The sequence below is a fragment of the Cygnus atratus genome, chromosome 5 (assembly GCF_013377495.2).
Source record: "Cygnus atratus isolate AKBS03 ecotype Queensland, Australia chromosome 5, CAtr_DNAZoo_HiC_assembly, whole genome shotgun sequence".
NCBI classification, from domain to species: domain Eukaryota; kingdom Metazoa; phylum Chordata; class Aves; order Anseriformes; family Anatidae; genus Cygnus; species Cygnus atratus.
The window spans coordinates 58,468,781-58,488,011 of record NC_066366.1 but is presented as its reverse complement, the minus strand read 5'-3'; positions in this window follow the sequence as shown (position 1 = coordinate 58,488,011).

Genomic DNA, 19,231 nt, shown 5'->3' with positions numbered 1-19,231 from the left:
ATGCCGCCTACCTTGGTATAGATTGTATTTAGAAAAAAAAATATGAGAAGACTGAAAGTTAGGATGGCTTGGTGCAATTACCACACAAGAAGGGGATTCATATACAGGGAATCTTGAGCTTGAAGAAAAAACTCGAGTTTGAATTTGGCAGAGGTCTGTCAATATCTTTGACGGAGTGGAAATGGTGAACGAGTGACTTATTTTTCAGAACTGTTCTGTATTATTTGTTCTTGTGTTATCTGACAAGATGAAATAAACGACCTTTCACATCCCATTACAGAGGCAAAAGGTATGAACATATATAGAAAAAAAAACATGCTGAAGAACACCAAGGAGATTAGATTGTCCTTGGACTTTAACATGCTAGCATAATTGCGACATACGTTATATATACAACACATTAATGAGTTATTAGTTAAGCTTATCTGCCACTAAATAAAAATGCACCATGATAAGCTTTCTATAGAGAAGTCTAGAAACCAGATTTAAAGTAGGATAACTCAGTAAACATAGAAGAATTTGAACCAATATAAAATCTGTAATGTGTTATGATAAGATTTGGCTTATTACCATTATTAAGTGGCTATTTTAGTACGCTATCCAGTCCTCATACTTACAGAGTTTTCAACATTCTCCAGTGTCAGGTAGTTCCCAGAAGGATTTATAGCAAGAATCTATAACCAAGACTTGAATGAGAGAAGATCAAAAATAGAACTAAGATTTTCTCTTTTTTTTTTTTAAGAGAACGCAAGTAGGAGTTAAAAACATGATTTGCAAAAGTACCACCAGACACCTCTGGAAAATTCATTTTAAGCTATATTTAGTACATTCAAAGAAATTGTGGCTCCCACTTGAGCCATATCAGCTCAAATACAGATAAAAAATAATCAGACCACATAGACTGTTCACTCATCCTGAATAAATAAATATTTAATGTAATTGTGCACTTCTGAGTCATGTTTAGTTCTGGTATGTGCCTTTCGAAATGAGTTCCTACTTCTAAGTAGATTCACCTCTTAACTGCAATTCTATAGGTGTACCTCTGCACTTTTTATTTAAGTGCATTTAAGTTTAATTTAAGTCCATTTATTTAAGTCCAGCAAAAATACATTGGACAATGACATTCTAATAATGAGAGCCTTCAGTACACAAATAGCTAATGAGAGCTCTTCAAATTAGCTCTTCCCTGCAAAGTTATTTTAGAATAATTCCCATGTCTTACTGGGTTTTAGTGATGGGCTTTTGAGACATTTTTTATTTGTTGTGTTAACTTTGATGAGCGTAGTTCTTGAAAGGTTATCACCATCTCATAGTCTGAGTGTGAGATGCTCCAAGGGCAGCACCTGGCTGAGTCCAAGTTCAGTGGCTGGCTGAGTACAATTTTACAATGAGATTTTTTTCTCTTTTTACTGATTTCGTACCTAGATCAAATTCATATTATGATCTTAGGTTCCTTTTGTGAAAACTTGCTGCAGCATCGTTTAAGATACTTAAAGTTACTTTTAAGCAGATCACTTAAAATACTACATAAGCCAGATTTTGGAAAATATGAAAATAAATTTGCTCCAGCTTCTACATAAAACATATTTTCTGAGTTACTGAACTTTCTTCCAAAGTACACTGCTTCTGATCCAGAGTTTCATTCCTTAACATTCAGACTGTTCTGATCCCACCAAATTTAACTGTGCACCCATTCAAACACACCTTAGGCCTTTTCCCAACATGATCCATCTATTTCCAGGGGGTGGGGATGTTACCTGAAGCTACACAGTACCCTTCTGATACACAGCAGTGAATATGCTTTGTAGATTTTGTCATTCCTGGTGCTATGACACTTGGCAGTATTTCGATATGTACATTTAAGCAATTAAACTTCTTGCCTCTTGGTCCCCACCACAACTCACTGCCTTGCTTTTAACAGATTGACAGAATTATAGCAAATATGCACGCCAAAGCTGTTACATACTACCGTTGCCCATCATCAATTCAAATTGTTTCTTCAAGAAAATTGTCATCTATTGTTGCTCCTGCTGGTAATCGTCTACAGGGTATCTCCACCAGAATGCCACGCATGCATATTTTAATTTCATTAGCAAAAATATTTGCCATCCAAAATGTTATCTGTTTATTCAAACCATTAAACAAATTTAGGGAAGGTAGTCTGCTTTCCACTGCAATCTACAAAGATACTGTATTACCTGCTGGGGAAAAATGGTTAAAAAAATAGAAAAAAAAAAGAAGGTAGTACATCTATTGCTGCTACATGTTTAATTTGATTTGGTTTACTATACTTAACTTTTTCATTTGTTGGCAAAAACAACTGTAGCTGTTGCTAATGCTGTTTGCCAGTGTCTCCATCTGCATCTTCGGTTATTTCTTGGATTCTTTCTCTTAGCGTTTGCAGCAGTCTGCTTACGTCTCTGAATTCTCATGGGAATATTTCTCGTTTAGTGGTTAAATTCACAGTAGCATCAAGTTATTCACATTGTGAGTCACATTTTCCTAGAGTTGAAGACACCTGGACCTGGTCCCCTCTCAGGTGCTTACATGCTCTTGGCGGTCTCCATCCGTGATACGGGAATGTCGCTGTCTTGCCTTGAGAGGTCCCACAGTCCCGTTGGTGCTGTGTGGCTGATGTTTCAGTGTGGCTGGAAACACCAGATTCCATTTGGGAGAGTTTACCTACATGAACCTCAGCTCATAATTCTACTATGTAGGCTTATTTGGAAACCAGATCCTTTCTGATCTTACCTTTCCCCTATTATTTCCATAAAGCACCCAGGAAAGCAGTCAATTTAGTCTGGAAGTTAGTGCTGCATTCGTTCCAAATTTCCATCTGACCTGCTTTCTGCTGACCCTTTACTTAAGCGATTATGTACATATGTGCGTGCATGTATGTTTGTGATGCTTTCTATCTTGCTCAAGTTCAATTTATGTAATTGCTACATTTAACGAGCTTTTCTCTTGGGCTTAATGTCCCAGTTGTTTTATTAGTATTGTACCAAGTCTGCTCATAGGAGGCACATCCACTGCACATCAGAATGAAAGTAAACATCCTGTGTTTCTCAGCCTTCTATAAACCCCAACAGATGGCTGCTACTTTTACAAACTGTGCTGAATAGGATGGCTCATATTTCCCATGCAAAATTCTTATTTCTGGAATCCCAGCCCAGTATACTTCTTGCAGGTTGAAGCACGGATCCAGACACAAATCAGTTTAGCCCAAGTCAGTCGTATGTGGCGGTTCTTCACAGCTCAGATCCTCCTGCTTTCTGGAATGGACGCACAGAGGGACATATGTTGTACTCCTGATCCATCCAAAGCTGCAGGAAGACTGGTAATGGCTTCCCCATGTATGACCTTGGTAATCAAGCCTAAAGGTCCTTTGCACAATACCTCTGTCAGAACTTTTACATGTTTATTTTTTCCCAGAGTAAGTGGTTTTTGGAGATCTATCATATTCTTAGAATGACTTAATGACTTAGAATGACTTCTCCTTAACGCTCAGAGCCAGTCCCTGCTCAGGGTGCTGTCAGAATTGGCAGGAACTGGTGTATGTTTTCTCTACCTCAGCTAACGTTCAGCCAACATATGCCACAGGGTATGTCTTAGCCTGATATTCCTGCAGCAACACAATGCTGATGTTGTCTGTACCGCCCCCCATCCTGGAAGCAAGGGCGCTTCAGTGCCTGGGTGAATTAGCAGCAATGCCAGCTCGAGATTCGACCTCTGTATGCGTGCATGTGTGTGTGTTCATGGACCCATTCCCATCACAGTTTTTTTCCTAAAAAATCAACAAGGGAGCTACTTTGGCTTAAGGTCCAGGCAAGTAGTCTCTATTTAAGTCTTAAACAATCATGAGGCTGCTTTGTCGCTAGGGAGAGGCAGTTTGGCAATGGTCTTCACCATTTCTCCATTAAAACTTTTCTCCACTGAATGGCAGGCTTGCTCTGAGCTGCTTGTGACCACTCTCCACTGACTGTATTAAGTATCTAAGGAAAAAATAAAGCTTTTTGAACACCACTTTGCATTCTTCTAGACCCTGTGTACTAACTTTTTTTTATTTTGCTTGGAAATCTTCAGTGAGCTACCTATCTGTTCTGTGGCCCTAAGAATTATACCATTTGTTTAGGCATGTTTATGTCCAGTTTAATTCTGAAGAATTATGAAATTCCTGATGTTTTTCCTCTAAACAGACTGTTTACCAAAATGGCTGAGTGCAAGGTAATCCAGCATTAGCTACCCTTGTATACCTTCATCACCAAGAACTTCTCTGATTTGTGGTACTCATGGGATATTCTCTTCCATCATACCAAAACAGAAAGTTCCAGTGGCTGTAAAATGCATATTTTCATTGAAAATCCAGTACACTGGCCACACTCCAAAACCCATCAAGTCTTTTTTATTTACAAAATCAAAGTTATTTACACTTCCAATTACCTTTGCAATTCATGGTGGTGTTTTAACAAACTGACCGTTAGGCCCATTTTCATTGTGCTTTAAGATATTTTATACCATGTCGTTTGCATTGTATCGTGTTATCATTAGCTATCTTATCCTTCAATTCACTGTTTGGTCATTTCAGAGCAACCCAGGAGGCAGGAACTGTGAAACCAGAGATTTTAAAGGTTTCTCACCGGAGTTGTGATCACGGTGATGGTGTTTCTGATACAACTCCCAGTAATGGCAACATCCTCTCAGAGCAGATTTTCTGTGGTTAAACAGAGTACGCTGTTGGTCAAAATGTCTAACTAGTTTGAGTAAGATGAGACTCCATTCAGTCTGTCTTCCTGTGTTTCCTTGAACAGAGACTCCCTAGGTGGTTACATCCATTTTCCCACTAATGGGACTAAGTGCCATTGACTGCTGTACACAGCCAAAGAATTTCTTGAGAGGATGTTTTTTTAAAAAAAAAAGATTGTGCTCAGAAAAATCAATATTACAGAAAAAAACAACCTGTCTGTCAGCACTTTCCACTACATGGAGCAGAGCTTCCATTTGCTTTATCCTACCACATACCCTGGCCACAGAAAGATGGGTACTGACATCAGGTGGACTACCTGCATTCACTGAACTCTGCCAAGAATTTCTTACATTTTATTAATTGCAATATTCCAGTTCTTCTTTTGGTTCTTTAATCTACAAAAAAAGATTTTAGGACTGCTTGTACTGACTTGCAAGTAATTTTAAATAAACTGTGAACTGCAAAGTTGTATCTATCTTATTCTTATCTTCATTTTTTTACCGCAGCCATGCTTATTCAACTTTTCCACTAACTCAGCAAAAACATCGCTGAACCCATTTGCCTGCTACAGTAAGACACATGCTTATGTATGTAGAATTCCCTTCTTGTCTGGGAAGCTGGACAAGAGTACAACCCCAAGAACCCCAAAAGTAGGGTAACTTTTCCGCCTGTACAAAAAGTTCTGGTTCACACACAAGTGTGCTTGAGTAAAACCATCATGAATGATATCAGTGGTCACACGAGGCATCCAAATCTGTTACTCCCCACCCAGAAAGCTGGGTTCAAGTGTAGGCCAAGTCATTAGGTAATATATAATTTCTACTGATGTTTGTTACACAGAAAGCTGCACTATATGAATTGCTTACATCTAGCTTATTTCTCCTCCCCAATTAATTTGTAACTACTGTGCATGCCTTTGCAGCGGGCTGAAATCTATTCTAGCCAGCCAGGGCTACATTGCTGCTAGAAAGGATGAAAGAAAGGTCAAGCTAATCAAACCCTTCAGGAGGGTAGCAACCTGCCTGGCTATCAAAGAAGGTTACAGTAGGCTGAAACATGTCAGGAGAGAAGTACAAACAACTCCTTATGAGCATAAATAAGGCACATTCAAATGTGTTTAATTGTGCGTGCCTGTCTGAAAATCTGGCTCATCATTCTTCTTTCCATTTCTCACTCAGAGGGTCACCAGTGCCTGAAAACACTGATATGCCAAGGAAGCCAATTCCCTGTGGGAGCATGACTCTGCTCCACACACAGAAATTTTCCCTTCTGTCACTTGGCATAATTCAGTATGTGACTTGCTAATTCAAGCTATAAACAAGAGAGAGGGACCAAGGCCAATCATTGCAAGAGGAATTCTCAAACCTTCCCAGTAAGTGAATAATACCTCCCCTTTGGAAACATCGCCCATTTCACTGTTCTTTTTAGCTCAACCAGAACCATTTCCTTGGATCTTGTAACCTAGGGGGAAATAGGAATAATGCTGTACTCAAACATACACCTATTAGACTGTACAAACAAACCACTCAGTGTCTGCAATGCACGACACACAATTCACCAGACAAGTTTCTCTCATCCCATAGTTCTTTTGTTCCTGTGAATTGCTTATTTCCTTTCTTTCTCAGTATCATTTTCTCCCATAACTTTGTTGTTCTTTAACACCTTTAAATATAGTTATGAAATACATAAGTGTGTATTTAAATATATCTTTGTTCCTGCTGCTCTCATCCCTGTTACAAATGCAATTTAAAAACCTTATGTGTATTTATGCACCATTCATCAGGCTTCTGAGGAGGAAAAAACTTCCCTTTATACCTTCCTTTACTAGTCTCTCTCATTCCCATGTCCCAAGGTGCACAAGGTTGCTGCAGCTTTGCAGGCATTTTCTGAAAATGGATAAGAAAATGATATATCCAAAGTTAAACGAAGAGAAAATACACCAGGAGCACAGATAAACATCTGAAAGCCAAACTGAAGATGCTATCTTTCCTTCAGTTCCTTATCTGACCCAGTGAATGCATCTTCTTTCCCTCCTCCAGCAGGATGGAGCATCTGGTTCTGCTTTGGGAGGTGAAACCAAGAGGTTTCTGTGTTAGGGTCACACACATACGTGTGGGGATTCTTTACTAAAGGATACAGGGACTTCCTTGCTTGGCATACCCTTAGCTGCTGCTTCGGTAACTGCTGCACTCTGTTTACACAAGTTGCTCCTTTGCCAAATCCTTCCCATGTGCATTCAGAGCTTCTAGTGCTTTCATGCCATGCTAACTATCAAGGCAACCAAAGCAGGGAGGTGGTTGCAAAGGCTCCTTGCTCCTTTGGCTCCCTCCTTTGTTCAGAGGAGTTCATCTGCAGTTTTATTATGAAAAGTACTCAAGACAAAGACACTCAACTCTTTTCACTCACAGAACTGCACCTACATCGTGGACCATATCCACGCAGTCCTGAAACAATCCGGTGCTGCTTACAGCTTAAGTTTCACTTCAGAGCCCAATTTAGAAAGGCCGGGCTAGCACTTGCATTTTAAGGGAGCTGGCTTCATTTTTTTAAGTGTTTGAATCTGAAGTTTAAACATTTAATGTTTCAAATTAAGGAAAGCTGAGAATTTATAGGAGTGTAGAAGGCATGATGCCTTCAACAGAATTATTAAACTGAATTAAAGAGAGTGAGAATTTCTTAACAGGGGGAAAGAGAAGGGAGTAGAATTCAATGAAAGTTGGTACTCCTGGCTAACGAGTTCAAAGATAATTCTGATCTTTTTCAGTGAAATAAGTTTGAGGGAAAAAAAAAAAAAGAATATTTATCAGTGCTTAAACACGATGCTGTAGTGAGTAGCTGTAGTTTGAATTATCACTAGGATTACCCAGAATTATCAATCCAACACTTAAAGAAAATCTGGATCCTTGTAACATGCAAACAAGGCACAATGGTCTTCACATTTATCTACAACTTAAAGGCTTATGAACGTACGTTTTGGTGGACTATGTATTTATTTATTTTCTTTTGGCAAACAAAAGATGGAGCAAAATAAATGCTGAAAAGCCCTTTAAGAATATTATTCATAAAATACTAATCAAGGTCAGTAAAGTGATCAAGGACTATTCCAAAAGCTGTTATCCATCAGTCACTAGTTAGTCACTTGAGGTTGACTTCAGAGCAACTTTCTCCTCCTGCCAATATCCAAAACCAGCCACCCTTCATCGTAGCCAAATTTGACTGCTACAAGAGCTCTACCACCAGGTAATTGTTGAGACTGGGTTTGGGTCATTTAGGCTGCAGATAGATTACAGTCCAGCTCATTTAACAGCCACAGCAGACCCTACCTGGAAATTGAGACTGCCTGTGGAACTAACGCCAGCAGTTCTTTGTTAAACCTCCAGTCAGAAACACCTTACATTTTTGCTTCTGTAATGGGGACAGATATATTAATAGACTTTTCTGGTCATCTGGAGAGGACAAGTTCATCACATCTGCTCATTCAGAAACTCCAATAACACCTAAGAGAAAGACGGTGATTTTCCCAGATCCAGCTGGCTTGCTGGCTGGGAAGAGGAGTGATCCTGGGACTTTACAGCACGGACCAAAACCAGCATTAAGCCATTTCTGTTCTTGACTCTACAAAAAGTCCTTTTGACACTTTGGGAAAGTTTTTTTTAACATCCCTTCAGATCACACAAGTTCCTTCTGAAAGCCAGTGGAATAGTCGTGCAGGCTGAAGTCAGCCTCGATGCATTATGCGGAGTCTACGTGCATTGCCAAACTGAGTAGTCATGTTGCAAGACATCTAAGAGTTGCATTTATTCTAGTTAATATTTTAACTGGGACAGGGTGCAGCCCAAACTGTAGAGGGAGAAGGCCAGAAAATTGTGATAATTTAGTCTGGTAAGAGATACAACTCAAAATGGCACTTGCATTAAACCATTTCTCAAAAAAAAAAAAAAAATAATCCAGTCAAAACTTCCAGTGCCATGGTGTTCCATGGATCTAGGGAAGTTGTTGGAAAGGTTAATTTTGCGCCCCACCCCCCATTATAACTTACCTTATTGCCAGTTTGACTGGTGTCCAGTTTCAGCTCGCAGGTATTCATCCTCTCACACTTTGGTTATTGTAATAAATGACCGCGTTCTATCCTATATGGAGTCATTAGCTGAAGAGCAGAGTCTGCAGCGCTCGCAGGCTGTTGAAGGTGGGATAAGCAGCCTCTTTACGTCCTTCTGACTTCATTCCTGTGGTTTTCTCTGGCACACAGGAGAGATGAAGGACTCCAGGGTATGGCGGTGGAGGAGAGGCTGTGGAGCCAGGGCTCCTCCTTTCTGGGGGATCCTATTTGCACCTGAGGTCCCAAAGCAGCCAGTACTCCTCAGAACAGTGCAGGAACCCCATCTAGAGGGCCCACACTCACATGCCTTTCAGAGAGACTAAGCTTCCTTTAATTGTAATTACATAGAAAAAAAAGCTTCAAAGATTGAATTCTATAATATACATAGGTAAACTGCCACATGCCGAAGGGCGTTTTCTCTCTGCATTATGACCTCTGCAAGGAAAATATTGATCAGTATTCCCACTCAGTGCAGTCATCCTACTGAATCTGAATTCAGCAGTTCTCACAGATGTGTTGCAGAATTAGATATTTACATTCTTTGCTGTTAATTAATTTTACCCTAATTTTGATGTATTCATAGAAACCTCTGGTCCAGAAGAAATTTAAAAAATTGCCATGTCCAAGTTATACATTTAATGCCCTAAGTTTTTTTTAATATGTGAGTAGGTTTCAGTTGTACAGAGGCTGTGTATTGTAGAATCATTTAGGTGATGATCTTGATCTAAGATCATCAAGTCCAACCATTAACCTAGTGCAGCCAAGCCTACCATGGGGCATCAAACAGTGTCCCAGAGCACCACATCTGCACGTCTTCTAAATACCGCCAGGGATGGTGACACAACTGCTTCCCTGGGCAGCCTGTTCCAATGCCTCACAACCTGTTCAGTGAATAAATTTTTCCTAATATCCAACGTAAACCTCCGTGGTGCAACTTGACATTTCCCCTCATCCTATTGCTTGTTGCTTGGAAGAAGAGGCTGACCCCCACAGCACTACAGCCTCCTCTGAGGTAGCTGTAGAGCACAGTAAGGTCTCCCCTGAGCCTCCTCTTCTCCAGGCTAAACAACCCCAGCCCCCTCAGATGCCCCTCGTAAGACTTGTTCTCTAGACCCTTCACCAGCTTCGTTGCCCTCCTCTGGACACACTCCAGCACCTCCATGTCCTTCTTGTAGTGAGGGGCCCCAAACTGAACACAGCACTCAAGGTGCAGCCTCACTAGAGCTGAACACAGAGGGACGATCACCTCCCTGGTCCTGCTGGCTGCACTATTCCTGATACAGGCCAGGATGCTATTGACCTTCTTGGCCACCTGAGCACACTGCTGGCTCATATTCATCGGGCTGTTAACCAACACCCCCAGGTCCCTTTCCACCAGGCAGCTTTCTGGCCACTCCTTCACCAGCCCACTGTGCGCCATGCGGTTGTTGCGCCCCATGTGCAGGACCCGACACTTGGCCTTGTTGAACCCCATACAGCTGGCCTCAGCCCATCGGTCCGGACTGTCCAGATCCCTCTGCAGAGCCCTCCTACCCTCCAGCAGATCACCACTCACATCTAATTTGGGATTATAATTATATACTGCACTTGAGTCAAAGCACCGTAAATTAGAGAAATGACAATTATTTGTAGAGTTCAGCTTGTTGTATTTCCACGTTACTAATAGAGGCCATGTTGCTATGTGCACATTTCTAGCCAGCTGAGGAGTTACAACTTACAGTTGTAACTGTAACGCGCCCAGATAAAAAACGTATTAGGTAATTCTCTTTTACCTAGCCATTCTGTAAGTGTAAAATCCAGCCACTGATATCCCTGCGTCACTTAGAGAACACCAGAAGTGTCATCTACATAAGATCATAATTTTTACGACTTGTGCTGGTTTCTTGTTTGTTTGTTTTGTTTTGTTTTAAATCCAAAGCACTTGTGCCTTGCTGTGACAGCTGCAGCTTGGCCAGCTCTTTTATTCCTGGAAAGATTCAGTGTTTCTAACATCACACGACTAAAGAAATGCATTTCACTAAGCAGGCTTCCAAGCAGGTTTGTGGTGCAAGTGATGCAGTAACATCACCAGCACCACCACTTCTTTGCTGGTGGATCTCCCACCAGTGTTTCACCTCAGCAGGTGGGCTCCTGCAAAACCGGCCCCGATGGTGGTGGCTGAAGCCCTTGGGTTGCCCTGGCAGCTTTTCATAGTCTGCATTACACAGCCTTCAGAGACAGCGTCACCCCATGGGATTTGTACAGTTTTCCAAAAGGTCTACGTTGTGTGAAGGAAGTTTTTCTCCCCTACATTAAGAATAAAAGAGAGGCAGAGACAATATGCGACTTTATCCAAATTAAGATTTTTCAGGAGGTGTTAGAGTGTGTTTCATATGCTTTCCAGGTGTTTTCCATGGCTTGGGGAAAGCCCAAATGTGTACTAACAGCATATTTAACTTTCTCATAATGGAGGCTAAGAATGATCACAGCCTTTGAAGACCTGCCCTGGTTTCTGAGAAAGATTTTAAAGGCATTATCAGTGGCTTTAGCGCATTAAATGCAACAATACTCATCTGTCGCTAACCAAACAGACCTGGTAGGAAAGCTCCATGGGCTTGTCAAACTTCAGTGAAATGAAACCCGTGTTGTATCATCTCTGCTTCTTAAGCAATCTACAGAGGGAACCGAGCACAGCCTTCGCTCCATCACACACCTCGCACTGCCATCCCACGTGGGTATGGATCGAGAGGCACTGCAGCTTACAAGACATGCTGGGGAACACAGCGGGCAGATGAAGGCACTCCAGCAGAACTCAGAAGGCAGTAGCCTCTGCGTGCCCCTTCATCTGCCACTACAGCCACCTCCTTTTTAGCCATTCCTAAGGCTTGCCATTAATGCTCTCCTTTCCAGCTCTTTGACAACATAAGAACAAGAAAACCCAACAAGATTGCTTTCATCTCACCCAGGTGAAGAGCCTTCATGCAGTTTTATCTTGGAGCTACTTGCCATCACAGCCTGGGCTTCCCCAGCTCCGAACCCTGCACTCGACACAGCCCACCCACCACAGAGCCACGCTCTGAGCGCAGCCTGCAGCGCCTGCCCAGCCTTGCTGAGGTCAGATCCCACCTCAGGGCTCCCAAACTGTAAGCCCCCGGCCTGTGCACAGTGACTGAAGCATGGCACATGACATTTGGTGCACTCCTGACATGGCTTTGGAGTAGCAGGGCTGGGGCAGTGGGAACGAAGCAGGCTGAGCTCTGCGATGTTTCACAGGGACGGTTTGTTCTCCAGCAATGTGACACGTGTGTACAGGTGCAAAGCGTGAGAGGTCTGAGGTCAGAGCTTGGCAAAGATCCTTGCTCAGAGGAGAGAAATTGAGCTGAGCATGCTCTCATCCCCACATCCCTCGTTGCCCAAGAGCAGCTGCCTGTCAGACTGGCACAAGCAGTTGCTTGTCCGTGCTTGCCTTCTCCTAGCAAGGAAAATAACCTTGGTAGAACAGAACCATCAGGAATCCTACCGCCATGTCTGCTAAGTGGATCTACTGAAATATAAACTGTGATCACCTTGCAGGGCATCATCCTAAAGTGTCTCGGATATGTCTTAGACGATTCCCGAGCCGCACCCCTTCCTCCTGCCTGTGCCACTGGCTGCCGCTGCCACTGCTCCTCTTGCACATCTTGTTCATGGTTATCTTGGCTTTTATTCCTCTCTCTCCAGACGGAGCCCTGCTGGGTGCTCTGAAGGCTCGTCATTACTGCTGTCCATGAGACGCCAGCAGCACGGTGCTGCAGTCTCACACTTGACAGAGGCACTGCAACATCTCCAGCATGTTTTGGAGCTGTGCAGCCTCCCTGGGTCTCACCGCTTCATGAAAATAGGGCTCCGTGACCTTAGTGTCCCCTTGTCATCTCTACGGAAGCCATTTGTGCTTGCAATTCAGCCTTGATGGAGCACACGAGAGGCCATGTGGGTTAGACCTGTCTTACTCTGACCTCACCAATACACATCAAGTAGGAGTTTCTGTCACCTCTTTGACTTTCAAATGAAGGTTCTCCTGCTTCCTCCCCTGAGCCACCCCTTGCAGTCCTGAGGGGCTCTCAGGAAGCAATCACAAAGTCATGTCTTGGTTCTCCTTCAAGGATTCTTTAAAACCAGCACAGGCCACATTCCCTTCCTTGCCACCAATGTCCATGAAAGCTTGACAAAAAATTGGTATGGACCTGTGAGATGGGATTTTATTTTTTTTATTTATTTATTTTTCAGGCCACATCCTGCCTACCTTCTTCACCCATCTGCTTCTGTTTATGTATGTTTTATTCCCTCTAGTATATCGGCTGCATACTCCTTGTGGCATGGACCATCTCTGTCTTTGGGGGGTCTAGACCTCAGCAGGGGCTTCAAGGCATTAAATGAACAGAGTAAATTCCAAGTAATATGATAAGCTCCAGAAGAAGAGGCCAAAGCCACAGCAGCCTCGTGCAGAAGAACTGGAGGAGAGCAGCAGGAGTTCTCAGCTCCGAGCCAGTTCTGGCACAGATCTCTCACGTGCACCTGAGGAGCTTTTTGCCTCGCTTCCCCTGGCTGGGAAACAAAAACTGAGATATCCATTTTTAGACACCTAAGTTGTGCTTGGGCTGTAAGGGTTAACAGTCCTAAAGTTGCTCCTTGAGGATAACGATGTAACTATGTAAAGCCTAAAGGTGTGCCTTTAAAAATGAGGTGGTTTATTTTTAGTTGTACTAGAGTCAATGGAATAAAGTTCGAATCCTGTCTCAAATCTGGGAGAAGTAAGCTCTGAATGTCAGAACACCATTTCCTTCCAGAAGATTACCAGTGGTTTATTATTCCACGTGTATATTTAGAATATTCCGCTTACGTAGCTGCTTTAACATCCACCACATTACAACAGTTCTGATAGCTGACTGATCACCTGCATAAGCAAGTTGCAAGCTCCTCCACCTGCTCCGTCACACAAAGTACTTCTTGGAGCATCATTTCAGCAGGTGTGCATGAACACGAGATTCCTCTGCACGTTGTGCTCAATAACAGGCACACAGACGCCACGCTCCGCATGCTGCATGGAGACCACGTGGCCCAAAACGTCAGCAAACCAAACAGTGCTTGTAGAGCACTCGGTAATGTTCCTGCAGGTTGGTGAGTAAAAGCATGTTGTTTTTTAAAAACGGTGTTTCCTGTTTCTTTGGTGCTGTCCCAGCTCTTGTGCTGGGAGCTTTACAGTTGGAAATCATCCTGGTAACTGCCAAGCTCACCTTTGCCTGAAGGACAGAAATGGCTTAATGGCAGAAATAGTGCGAGGTCAAGAAGAGAACAAGGACAGGAGGTTCTCAGAGGTACCAGAGAACTCTGTCTTCTATGCTAAATGACCCTGGGTTGAATAGTACATTAAACCAACTTTTTTTTTAAAAAAAAAAAGGGAAAAAAGAATGGAAAAATGACACAAACACACCACTACCTGTTCTTCCTATTTTCTTCTATAGGTTGGCTATATGAACACACTTTATTCTCCCATACCTGTGATTCTGACCTAACTGAGCGTGCTGGTTTGCATCCTCACTCGCTAACGCTGTCACCTTTCTTTGAGGATTTGTAGGAGGGCTCAGGAACATGCTAGGTGTGGAAGCTTGTGATCGACAAGAAAAACCTGCGTCATAGCTTAACTCTCTGAGCAGCATGGAAAAAATGTTAAGAACTTGAGGGGGTTTCTATTTTGCAAACAAGAGGAAGTTCATTTCCTCTGTTAGCTCACCAGAGCATTATGTGCAAAAACACGCCTGGAGCTCTCGAAATACCTTCACTTATTTCTGAAGCTACCAAATTTATTTATAGAGCCATCTGAGAAACGCTGATTTTTCCTTTACAGAATACTACAGAGCTTTTCTGAATCGTTTCATGAACCAAACTCTTTAAAAACACCCAGACCTACAGAAATTGTGAACTAGAATCAAGTCTTGGGCCCTTTTTTTTTTGGGGGGGAGGGGGGTGCGGGTGGGGTGGGGTATATTTGAGGGGTATTGTCAGGACAGTTAAAACTGCCATATTAACGCGTAACTAGGTGACTCTCCATGTGCCAACTTTACCATGTTAATAAAGCTAATGATCAGCAAACGAGCCTACTATATTACACGTGCCTGTAAGAATCCACAACTACTTATGTCTCATCTGAATGCATGCACAGGTTAGAAAACAAATGGGAGCAAATTCTTAAATGAAACATAATAAATGTTCAGGCTTAGAACAGGTGGAGCAAAAATGAGGTGAAAACTGAGAAACACAATGTCCTGGGCAGCAGGTGAACGCCTAAAAGGATGAGAAGCACTTCCTCGTTGCACGTGCCACTGAGCTGGTTCATAATGACCAAGAGCTCATTTGCTTGCTGTCTAGGCATCCTCACAATCAACCACAACAGAAATGTTAAAATAATAACACTTATAAAAATAAAGAAGGATTTGGGCATGTTTTAGCCAAGATGTTTTACCAAAATGCCACCATTCATTCCCTGGGATGGGGTGGGATGCCTCTGTGCTCCTATTACAATCCTTTATTGCCTCAATACTTTCTATTATTTGCAATAGTTAGGACTTAACAAATTCAGCTTAACTAAGAATTATCTCCAGCAATCATTTAATCTTCTTGTCGCTCTAATGACATACACATGTAGAAGGCTATCTGAGATCTTTATGACTACCTTGGTTTGGTATCTAGAAGTATTCCTCTAACCCATGCATCACTGTATGTTGTCATTTAGCAAAACAGAATTGTTTTATAAAGTGCTCATTTCTTTCTAGTAAAGAACAGGTTGTGTAGTGCTGGCCTCAGCTAGGCTTTGATTCAGGGTGTCAAGCACAAACACCACCCCAGCTGATCCAAGATATCGTTGTCCCTCTGGGTATTGTCTCTGCAGTGCTGGCATAATGACAAATGTAATTGTTCCCCATTTAGTTTTGTCAAAAAGGTCTGATGTGGAAACCTACAACTGCTTGGCAGCCAAGCACTCATTTGGTAACGTAAGTTTTAAATTTGCGTGTTCAGGTATAGTTGGTGTGCATTTTTTGAGGAAGTGTAGCATAGCAAATGCAACTCTCTGTTCCTACTGCAAATCTACAGCTACACAAACCTTAAAAAAAAAAAAACCACCAATACTGTACTTCATAGCAAGGGACATCCCACCTACTTCTCCTGATCTCTCACGTACCAGTCCTAAACTGACACAGTTCACCAAGGTCACTGGTGCAGTAAAGTCTTGAGGCTTCTTTCTTCAAATGGATCCCAAAAGTTTTGCACCTGCATTCTCTAGATGCCCAAATAAAATAATTTTAAACCAGTATTTGAGATCTTCACGTATAAATAAAAGTTTCCATCATCAAAACAAGTCAGCCACAATTTCTCTCAAGTCACGGTGCCCAGCTCACACACGGACTGCTGTCCTCCCCAGCACTCTGCCGCATGCTGCATGCTCTGAGATGCCAAAGAAACATCTTACGTTGCTGCCAGATTGAAACATGGGGATTATTTCAGAGGCACGTGCAGCTGGGCAGCCACTGACACCACAACAGAACCAGAGTTTGAGCCCAGAGTCCAGACTTCGTCCTCCCTTGCTCTGGATAGGATAAGCAGAGAAAAAAAACAGTACAGGAAGAAATCATTTTTCCCTAAGACAAGAGACATGAAATTGTGAATGCAAACTTTACAAGATCCTGCAAAGAATAATATGTGGCAGGAATAATTACAATTTAAGGTACTGTAACATTTTACTGATGTATGCTTTCACTCCTTATATATCTGCAAGAATGGTATCAAACAAAAAAATCCACAACCATGCTAATTTATAGGCAGAGCTCTCCATCACTATGGAGAAGTCCGAATAAGGACTGAGTTACCGTTACTTCCAGCTTTCTTACCTGCATGTGTGTGTTTCTTGGTTTTAATCTGGGTCCAAAGTAGTGAATGTTGCCATGATTTGTGCTCCACTGGTAACTAAGAACTCCTGTATTAAAAACATCCAGAAAAGTGAAGTCTGCATTTGTGCTTCAGCTTTATTGCGTAACGTACTTTCCAGCATCAATAATAGCAGGTTTGGGATGCAATGGTCCTTTGGTGATCTGCTGAAATTGCGTATTTTTCTTTTAAACTTTTATTAAATATTTAACCTTCCCAAGTGATTGTTTTAAATTAGCGCAGAGAACTCTCTTGAATCCCTCCTCGCATTTCCCATTGCCAGTTCTGATTTCCTGTGGCAACGGCTGCTCGAGTGCCGCCTTTATGGGATTTTTATCAGCATCAAATCTTTATTCAGAACATGAGAGGGTGAGACTGAAATTGATATTGAATTGAAAAGAGAATGTGTTCCCATAAAAATATTGGTGTCGAAATTGCAGCAAGAGTATATAGAATCAAAGTGAAGAGTAATATTTTCTGTCACTCAGTTTCCAGAAAGGTAGAAATACTTTCAAAATGCAGATCACAAAGGATCTAAAGACATGAAGACGTACAACTTGAAGAAATGCATGTGCTGAAATCGGAGTAGGACAGACCGTGATGACAACAGCAACTGAAGTTAATCCCGCTCCATTCCCATCAGCCCACCATTCCCCTGCAGCTTAGTAAACTGGTAAGGAAAACAAGCAGTTACCAAAGATCTTCACAAGATCGAGTTATCTGCAAATAATTCCGATAAGGAACCAAGAAGTGGAGCACAGTACAACAATGCCTGGCCCAGCGCAGCTGTGGCTGCCCCATCCCTGGCAGTGCCCAAAGCCAGGCTGGATGGGGCTGGGGGCAGGGGTCCGTGACCATGGCAGGGGCTGGGATTAGATGGGCTGTGGGTCCCTGCCAACCCAAACCATCCTGTGATTCTCTGTAACAGACATTTATAAACTCACAGACCGAACTGCCGCCTCTGCCACCTCCCCGCTCACTCTTTCCTTCCCCTTTTCCCTGCCCTGTGAAACACGGCAGCGGCAGCCGTGCTGCCTGGAACCGTGAGAGGCTGAGAGCACACCCAGCCCTGGGAGCAGCTTCTGCCTCTCTTGCACGCTTCACTGGCAAATTGTTCATCCCAGGGACAAACAGGAACTGGCTTTTATGCTCGAAGGGTGTTTATGTTGTGCATAATTTAGTGAAGGCCCTATCCTGCTTCCATCAAGCCGTTACACTTACTTCAAAGGCAGAAGGTCTGACTCCGTGGTGGAGCAGGGGCTGGCAGGGGCCAGCCCACCTTTGCTGCCCCTCTCTCCCACTCCAGAGAGGCAGACACCAAACCACAACTCACTGCTACCCCCCAGAACAGACCGAGGAGCCAAACAACAGGAGATGTTTTTCATGGAACGGGGTGAAGTCATTCCAGATTAACAATGACAAACACAGACGAGCTTTGTGAGGTGCACCTGAAGTGTCAGTTCTTTCACAAGCATAAAAGCTCTGCTGAATAACTGCAAATGACCACATCCCTACCAAACCCCAGCACACGTGGGCTGGGAGTAGATGGGCTGTGAGGTCCCTGCCAACCATTCTGTGATTCTCTGGTTCTGGGAAGTTCACATGCAAGGAGCACGGGGGCTGGCAAGCCAGTGTTGGGTTTCACCTGCAGAGGAAAGATTAAACAGAGAGGAAATTTAGGAACGTGCTGGATGTGAGTAAATCTGTTTTCTTTCATGTGTTCACTAAATAACATTCCCCTGCTGCTCAGAAATATTGTACCATAGGTTTACTGTCACCTCTGAATAAAGACAGACACTTTTCTTCAGTCAGGTAATCTATCTGGATTTCTAATTTTCATTTACTGGAAAAAATCTGATCCTGCTTCCTGAATGAAAGCTTCCCCCGGGGTTAAGCAATTAATACAACGCCAATTTCTGAATGCCTGCTACTTGCAGTTTCAAATATAAAGGTCAAATCTGTTTCTTAACAATACTGAAGTCAACTCACACACATCAAAACTGACCTAAGAGTTGAAGTGCACCCAGACAAGTTAACCTGCCGCACTTCAGGTCTGTTATTTGTATGATTCCAGACACATTCTGCTTGTGCTTTAAGAAAGTTTCAGTTCACAAAAGCACACAGCACTAATTAGTTGTTAGTGGATATTAATTTCAGGTTAAGTCAATGCAAAAGAAAACTAAGAACAATCAAGCATTTTCAAGGGCAACACAAGCCCAAGTCTCCTGCCAGCTGCTGTGCTTTTGCAGGATTTTGAGATAAATACACACATTTTTCTCCTCCCACTGTTTGCAGAAGTCATGTTCATAAAAGGGAGAACTTATCATGGCTTAACTGTGATGGTATGGGTTTGTTGGATCAGTTTAATATAGAAATTAACTACTGTGATGGGTATGGAATTGTTATGGATCAAATTAATATAGAAATTAACTTCAGAGAGAGGTTGCAAA